This window comes from Xenopus laevis, chromosome 9_10L (assembly GCF_017654675.1).
Source record: "Xenopus laevis strain J_2021 chromosome 9_10L, Xenopus_laevis_v10.1, whole genome shotgun sequence".
Lineage (NCBI taxonomy): Eukaryota > Metazoa > Chordata > Amphibia > Anura > Pipidae > Xenopus > Xenopus laevis.
This window is the reverse complement of record NC_054387.1, coordinates 100,318,147-100,327,066: the sequence shown is the minus strand read 5'-3', so window position 1 is coordinate 100,327,066 and position 8,920 is coordinate 100,318,147. Positions and strand designations below refer to the sequence as shown.

Below are 8,920 nucleotides of genomic sequence, written 5' to 3'. Positions count from 1 at the left end.
TCTTTTTGCACCTTTATTGTACAGCCCTGTGGCAAATGAAGTCAATTCTCTTGCGATCATAAATTGATGAACTGCAAGTATTGTGTGGTCACAGATGCATTGTTGGAATAAAATGCTGCAGTCCGGGCCAGGCCCTTTCCAAAAATTTTAACAAAGGGAGGGAAGGTGGTGGCCTGGGTCGTTACGCCACTCCCATGACATGTACAGTGGTGCTTGAAATGTTGTGAACGGGGCCTACAACAGAAACTTTGGGGCCCCATACAAGTTAATTGTCTGGGCCCAACATGAAAACAAGTGTGTAGAACAAAAAATGTTGGCCATTCATCTTGTACACAAAGGTCAGCTAGCAGGTAGGTAGGTTTTGCTAGGAAAAGAAGGTTGAACTTGATGGATGAGGTTATTTTCAACCACAGCTACTATCATACAAACCACGGAAAGCTGCCCTGGTCCAGAAGCAACAAAGCAGGCCCAAACCGTGGTACTGCCACTGATAGCATAGGGTTGTTATGCTGGGATTCAGAGATTGCATTTTAGCTTCAATCAAGTTTTCTGTTTTGGTTTCATCTGCCCAGAGAACATTCTTCCGGTAGGTTTACATACTTTTGTCTCATGCAGATATGGATCATTTTCCTCATTAAATAAGTGAACAAGAATTATTGTTTTTGACTCATTTGTTTAAGTGGGTTCTCACTATCTAGTTTTAGGATTTGCGTGAAAAGCAGATCACATTTATGAGAATACTGAGAATTCAAAAGGGTTCACAATCAGCACTGTATATGAGGACTATCCGTGTGCCCTTGTGCCTGTACATAGAAATCTGTGACATCCTTATATAATGGGGGTATATTATTCCCTATATATCATTCAAACTGCTACATATTGTACCTAAGGGGGTGCTTCTTCATTGTGTTTTACTATTTATGTTTGTGTTAAGACTCCAGCTCATTCAGGGTTGCCAGGTTGTCTGGTTTCCAGCCAAATTGGGCTACTAATTTAAAGTCCAGACAGGTTTTGAAAGTAAAAACTAGCCAAGGTACGGATTCAGGCTACTTTTTGGGCCTTTGGCTGGTTTTTACTTTGGAAACCAGCCAAAGTTATTTCTCGCCTTAGTGTGCCAAGCCTGCCTCTCCCAATGCATGTTGGGTAATGTCGTTTTTGTTTAACAATTTGCCGACTGCCAAGTTTGATGTAAGCAGGGCCGCCATCAGGGGGGACAAGTGTCCCGGGCCCGCGCATGAAGGGGGGCCTGGCAGTGTTGCACTTTAGAAAAGAGCTGGCCCCCCCCTTGAGAGCGCCGAAGCCTGCGGCGATCCTGAACAGCCGAAGGACCTGAAGCCACAAAAACAGCCGAAGCCGAACTCCCGAAGCGGCGAAAAGACACAAAGTCGCGAAAACAGCCGAAATTGAAGTCCTGAAGCTGCGAAAAGACCCGAAGTCATGAAAGGAGGCGAAGTTGAAGTCCTGAAGCCACGAATTCAATTCTACAGAACACCAATGTGGGTTTTGTTTTTGTTTTTTAATCCCCTGGCCACCAATGTATTATTTTAATATTCTATAGGCCCCTGCAACCAATGTTTTTTTTTTTTTAAAAAATTTTGGGGCCCCAATTTTTTTTTAATTTATAAGGGGACCCTGACCATCAATAGCTTTTTAGAACTTGTGTGGGGGGGGGTTACTTTTTTAGCGCTGATGTCTGTGTGGTCTTTGGGTGGGATGGAGTGGGGCTTTGGTGGAGTGGGCGGGATCTGGGGTGGGGCTTGAGCGCTAGTGTGGGTGGAGCCCAGGGGGCCCCGAAAAATTTGTTGTACAGGGCCCCGTGATTTCTAATGGTGGCCCTGAATGTAAGACTACAATATCCAGCATGCAATGGGAATGACTAGTGTAGCAGTTGGGAGTTACCAGATTTTTTCTCAGCATTTTCCAGTGACTTTCCTCAATTTCAGATAATTTTGGGGCAAAAATCTTCTGGCCTCCAAAATGTCTAGAGGTTGAATTGTTTAACCAATATTTATTGAATTTGTATATGTAATTAGGCCTCATGAGGCCCCTATTCCTCCTGCCCCATCCTTGTATTTATGCCCCCTTTTTTTTTTCTTCATGGAAAAATGTGCAAATCAGTAAAAATTTAAAAAGGCGTACTTTCACATATATTCCTTTATTTTTTAGATTTTTGTTCACTGCACATGTTGTGTTATTTTGGGCTACTTTTGAAGTGCCTCTTGGCTAGTCTTGTGCCGATTTTGTAGCTGACTTTGGCTGGTTTTGAAAATTAGACCTGACAACCCTGAGCTCATTCGGCCAGTCCAGTAATTTCGTACTAAAAGCTCATTTCATCCTTTATCAGCTATGAGTTGATGTACAGAATATGTTTAAACGTGAAGCAACGTGTAGTTTAATGTAAGGGAACAGAGAAGTCACGCTGCTGTCTCTTCACTTCCTAGTCAAGCCATTTGGCGCCACATATCCCATGATCCTCCGAGGCAGGTGGGATGCGCAGTACTTTTTGATGAGGCTGCCTGAAAGGAGTTGGGTTTCTGCATATATATATATTTATGTGAGGTCTAAGCTACAAACACAAGTCAGCCATGATTAATCCAAAATCTTAGCAGTTGCCTACGGGCACCTTCGCTCTTTGTGGGCGCAGAGTCCAATAATGTCAGACTCAGCAGGCAGCGTCTAATAAAGCGGTTTATGGAGCGTTTTAGTCACTGAAGTGGTCGCAATGCCGCACGGCATTTTATAATAGTAGTGTAAATTACAGAGACATTGAAGTGCGGCGTCATAGGGACACTGAGTCGTGTTCCACACACGAGCCGAGCTGAACAGACAGAGAGAGAAATGTAAATGACAAGAGAGGGAAGGCGGGGCGGCTGTGTGATATGCGCTGCTGTAGTCTAAACGGGACGCAGGCGCGGTGGCCAAGTGGTAAGGCGTCGGTCTCGTAAACCGAAGATCACGGGTTCGAACCCCGTCCGTGCCTGAATACATTTCTTTTGCGGCGATTCTCCCTTCCTGCAAAACCAAAAAACAGCAATTTCAGTTCGTTGATAGACAGTGCCTTTAGATGGCTCAGTAAGGACGCAGCGCTGTGTCTGTGCGCTCAATACGAGGCTGCTCTACTACTACTTTGCCAAATAAGTATAAGAACATAAGAAAGTCAAGTATTGCTGAGGGGTTGCCATTTTATTTGAATGGTTTCTACTTACTAGAGCTCCCAGTGGATGTTTATTTAGCAATTCTATTTGATATATTATAGGCAACCCTAAAGCTGCTGCCCTGGGCACAGCCCCGTGAGTTATTAACATCTCGGCACCCGTATAATTCAGGGTTTCTTGCCCCTTTAACCCTATTTCGCACAGGCTTATTTCTAGCATCTATTCAGTTGGGCTTCCTTTTGATTTTATTTCTTTGTTACAATTTGCCTTCTTATTTCACCACTGCACAGCTGTATAATTGTAAATGCTCCTTGGTTGTCATTATTCCTGGCAAAGCCACATTTTTATTATTCAGAAGGTGCCAATTTGTCTCCTGGTGCCCTGAGGCCTCTGGGTCCTAGCGCCTAAAATCTGCGCTCACCATCCCCACCCCTCCATGCGAGCTAGCACTGGAGAACTCTGCCTTCCCCATGCGCTTTAGGATGCGGCAATTCTAGGCCTGATAACTAGGGATGCACCGAATGATCCACTATTTTGGAATCGGCCGAACCCCCAAATCCTTTGCAAAAGATTTGGCTGAATACCGAACCTAATCTGAATTTGCATATGCAAATTAGGGATGGGAAGGGGAAAACATTTTTACTTCCTTGTTTTGTGACAAAAAGTCAAGCGATTTTCCTCTCTGCCCCTAATTTGCATACGCCAATTAGAATTCGGTTCGGCCGGGCAGAAAGATTCAGCCGAATCAGAATCCTGCTGAAAAAGGCAGAATCTTGGATGAGGTGCAGCCCTACTGATAACTCTTATCATACGGTGGACTCCCCCTGACCATGGGGTGCCTAGGTCAACTTTATCCTCACTGTCTATAATTGTGTAGCCAGAATTTGTCGCTAATAGCAACCAAGCAGCAGGTTGCATGTACATGTCACCTGTACAAAAGAAAGCATCCAGCATCAGACTGAGGGTCCCGGGCTCACCAGGGTTGCCGCATGAGGGGCCCATGACCCCCCAGCCCCCCTCCACCACCACTGTGGACCCCAACCGCAACCCCCCCCCCCCCCGCAATCAGCACTTACCTTCTTATCTCAGGCAGCCGTGGGGACTGGGAGTGGGTCTCGGCTTAATACGCATGACATATTCATTCATTACATAAGGGAGCATGACATGAAGTAACAGTTGGGACAGATTTGTGCCCCGCCACTTAAAAAAGCATCTCACAGAAGGAAACTGCAGGTCACGCATAGAACCAAATAAACAGCAATGATATAGAGCCTAGAGGCTGCCTCATGCAAATAATTCTACCTATCATATCTTTCCATATGCATCTAAAGCTGTCCATAAATGCAAAGAGACCATCGTACAAAACCAAGATTCGAACAATTTTCAGACCGTGTGTGGATTGTCTTGATATTTTTTGGACCATGGCAATCGTTCGTTCAGTCGATCGGACAGTTAGAAGATTTATATTGGCTAATGCTAATATCTCTGCTTATCTGACGGTATCAGTGGGAGATTGTTACTACTATTTGTCAGATATAACTTTCATATAATTGCTGTCTGTAAAATAATTATTATTAATTATTAACATGTATTTATATAGCGCCAACATATTGCGTAGCACTGTAAAGTAAATGTGATTATACAACTACATCACATGAATTACATTAATAGAATATATGGAGTAACAAACATCACAATCAATACAGGTACAAAGAGGTGAGGAAGGCCCTATGCATAGGCATACAGTCTAAAGGGAAGGGAGTAATACACAAGGTGTGGGAGTGGGCAAAATCGAAGTAAGTGAGTGAGAAATGTGGTGTTGTATGTGGTGTTGCGTTTGGTAGTTAAGCAGAGTGAGGGTAGGCTTCTCGAAAGAAGTGCGTTTTCAGAGATTTTTTGAAAGCAGAAAGGTTGGGAGAAAGTCGGACAGACCGTGGGAGAGCGTTCCAGAGGAGGGGTGCAGCCCTTCCAAAGTCTTGAATGCGAGCATGTGAGGAGGTAATGAGAGAAGAGTTGAGTAGCAGGTCAGTAGAGGAGCGTAGTAAGCGAGTGGGTGAGTATATAGAGATGAGTTCAGAGATGTAGGGTGGAGCAGAGTTGTGAAGTGCTTTGAAAGTCAGTGTCATTAATTTGAATTTGATTTTGAAAGGTAACGGAAGCCAGTGCAGGGATTGACAGAATGGCGAGGCAGAGGAGGAGCGGTTGCTGAGGTATATGAGCCTCGCAGCAGTGTTCATTATGGACTGGAGAGGTGACAGTCTCTGGAGGGGGAGGCCAATTAAAAGAGAGTTACAGTAGTCTAGACGCGATATGATGAGAGAGTGAATAAGAATTTTGGCAGCGTCTTGGGTGATAAATGATCGTATTTTGGATATGTTCCTTAGGTGGAAGTGACATGATTTAATAAGTGACTGGATATGAGGAGTGAATGACAGGGCAGAATCTAGGATAACCCCAAGGCACCGGGCCTGGGGAGAGGGGGTGATAGTGGAATTGTTAACTATGATGGATACTTCGGGGATGCTACTGGTGTTAATTGGAGGAAAGAGAACCATTTCAGTTTTAGAGAGGTTTAATTTAAGGTAGCGTTGCGACATCCAGGTAGAGATAGCGGACAGGCAGGAGGAGACGCGAGTTAGGAGTTCTGGGTTGAGATCAGGAGATGAGAGATAGATCTGAGTATCGTCAGCATAGAGGTGGTAGTGGAAACCATATGAATTTATTAATTTGCCAAGGAAGGAAGTATAGAGGGAGAATAGTAATGGTCCCAGGACAGAGCCTTGAGGAACTCCAACAGAAAGAGGTAGGGGAGAAGATGATACTCCATTGTAGGAGACACTGAAGGAACGATTGGTGATGTAAGAAGAGAACCAGGACAGGGCTGTGTCACGAAGGCCAAGCGACTGGAGGGACTGGAGGAGGAGAGGGTGATCTACAGTGTCAAATGCGGCTGAGAGGTCAAGCAGTATTAGTAGTGAGAAATGATTGTTGGCTTTAGCGGTTAAAAGGTCATTAGTTAGTCGAGTCAGGGCAGTTTCCGTGGAGTGTTGTGGCTTAAAACCAGATTGTAAGGGGTCCAGCAGGTTATTGTCAGAGAGGAATGAGGTAAGTCGGTTGTAGACTAGGCGCTCAAGTAGTTTAGAGATGAAAGGTAGCAGAGAGATAGGTCGGAGGTTGTCAAGATTGGAGGGATCATGAGAGGGTTTTTTCAGAATGGGGGTGACAAGAGCATGTTTTAGTTGAGAAGGAAACAGTCCAGTTGAGAGCGAAAGATTAAATAGGTGAGTTAAGGCTCAAGCATTTATCTGATTTGTTCTCTTAACTACTTTATATTAATCTGAATGGGTAGTTGCAGGTCGGAAGATTGGCACGGACGATTGTTCAGCCAACAAAGGCTAATAATTTGCACGTCTATGGCCACCTTTAGTTGTGGCTTTCTGTTACGGACAGATCATTTACATTTCTAAAGTGAGCATCTCATTTAAATATTTATGACAGGCATAATTTACATTTTTAAGTGAGTGTCCCATTTACATTATAAAGCAATCGGCCCATTGGGCATTTGCCTGAACCCACAGATGGACAGTCCGGGCCTGTTTTCAGGCAGCATATTAAGCAGTAGCAAAACATAAAGTAGATTTTGTGTTGTGCTAAAGAAATGAACTCTCTTGTTATCCGTTTGCCCTGGATTGGCACAAGGACCTTCAGTTAAAAGTATCTAATAATTGTGTATATTTATAAACCTCATAGACACAAGCAACCTTGAAACCTCTCTTGCATTTTGCTGTAAAGTCGTTGGGAAAAATGTGCAGTAAATATCAGTTCAGTTATGTCTAAAGGTGGCTATAGATGCAAAGATCCGCTCGTTTGGCGATGTTGCCAAACGAGCGGATCTTTCCCCGATATGCCATTAACAGGCATGGCCGTATGGCCGAACGATCAGATTACGATGTGCCATGGGCTCCGGCGGGATCGGTCGGGTCAAAATCAAACCTGACCGATCGACCAAACGACCGATCTCCGCCGGACGAAAGATGTCGGCAACCACAACACACGATCCGAAAATCGTACGAATCCTCGATTTGTACGATCGGATCTGTGTATCTATGGCCACCTTTACTCTATGTATAATGTTAGCATTGCCCTTTCACCCAAACAAGGGACCAAAATAGTCCTGAGCTGCAATCTTATTATCTTCTAATTTCCACCAAACAAATAATGAGATGCTGGTGGGTATTTTAATTCACCAAAAAAAGACTTACAGGCTACAGATCTATATGTATAAACATAAATTATACCCAAATCAGCACTGTTACTGGCATGTTACACCCCTAAATTACAGTGCGCAAAACCGGTACAAAAGAGCATTTTTTAAAGTGTACTGTCTCTTTTACCACATAACGCTAAGGGGCAGATTTATCAAAGGTCAAAGTGAATTTTCGAATGAAAAAAATTCGAATTTCAAGCTATTTTTTTGTGTACTTTGATTAGGGAATAGTCCAAATTCAATTTGAATTTGAAAAACATAAGAATATCGAAATGTCTCTTTAAAAATTCGACCGACCATTTGCCATCTAAAACCTGCTGGGGACCTAGGGTTTTCCAGATAAGGGATCTTTCTGTAATTTGATATCCATACCTAAAGTCTACAAAGAAATTATTTAAACATTAAATAAAAACAATAGGCTGTTTTTTCTTCCAGCAAAGATATATTATATCTTAGTTTGGATCAAGTACAAGGTATTGTTTTATTATTACAGAGAAAAAGGGAAACATTTTCAGAAATTTGAATTATTTGATTATAATTGAGTGTATGGGAGACGACCGTCCCGTAATTCGGAGCTTTCTGGATAATGGGTTTCCGGATAACGGATCCCATACATGTCTGTACTTTGTTTTTATTTAGTGTATTTATTATGTTACTTGTCCTCCCTGTCTGTACTTATATATGGTAATTTTATGTCGTTTTTTTATAGCTGCGGGTCCCTGCAGCACTTTACAAGTAAAGTTATAGATACATACATACACATTTCTACTTTATGCATACTCTCAGTAAAATCATGCTGTGACATACAATATGAACAAGCGAGGGCAGCAAAGGCACATTTGGAGAGAATCCCCAGCAACAGCCACTGACAGACAGATACAAACGCACGCACGCACCAAGTGCAATGAAAATTTCCCTAGACTCCTACTTAGCCAAAGCAAATGAGGGTGTTAAATACGCAATAATAAATCTCCTCCAGTAAGATCATTTGTCCAAGCTACTGCAAATGGAGGGCTGATTTATATGTGGTGCTACAATGCCATTAAAATGTTTATATATAGAATGTGGACCTTATACCCAAACAACCCCACTCATTTAAGCAACTTTGAAGTGTCCTGGCTCTATTCTGCTCCTGACAGATGTTCAGGCTTAGTAAATAGGAGCAAGGAATGACAGAAAGTGCATGGGGTGCCTCTATGACAAAGCACAGTATGGCTACTGCTTACATTTCTCTCTTGTCTCTGTGGTCAGTGATGCTGAGAGTATTTCTGTTAATGTTCAGTGTTTTTCTGTTTTTTATTTATTTAATGAACATTTTTTTGCCCAGGGCTTTGGCTTTTATGAGGTGGCTTGAGAAAGCTTTGCTTTTCTAATTTGATGTATATTTTGTCAGTGCATCCATAATCAGTTAGGCAGTCTGAAAACGTTAAGAGATGTGCCGCGCAGTTATGACTTTTCCAGTACTAAGGACTTTCCAGCTGGGGTGGAAAAGTCTATA

At 43.0% G+C, this 8,920-nt stretch overlaps 1 non-coding gene across 1 annotated transcript; it reads left to right on the top strand.

The window, feature by feature from the left end:
- Positions 1-2,908: 2,908 nt before the first annotated feature.
- trnat-cgu lies at positions 2,909-2,980 on the top strand. The gene has a single exon. It is a non-coding gene; the product is annotated as a tRNA-Thr (tRNA).
- The last annotated feature ends 5,940 nt before the right edge of the window (positions 2,981-8,920 follow it).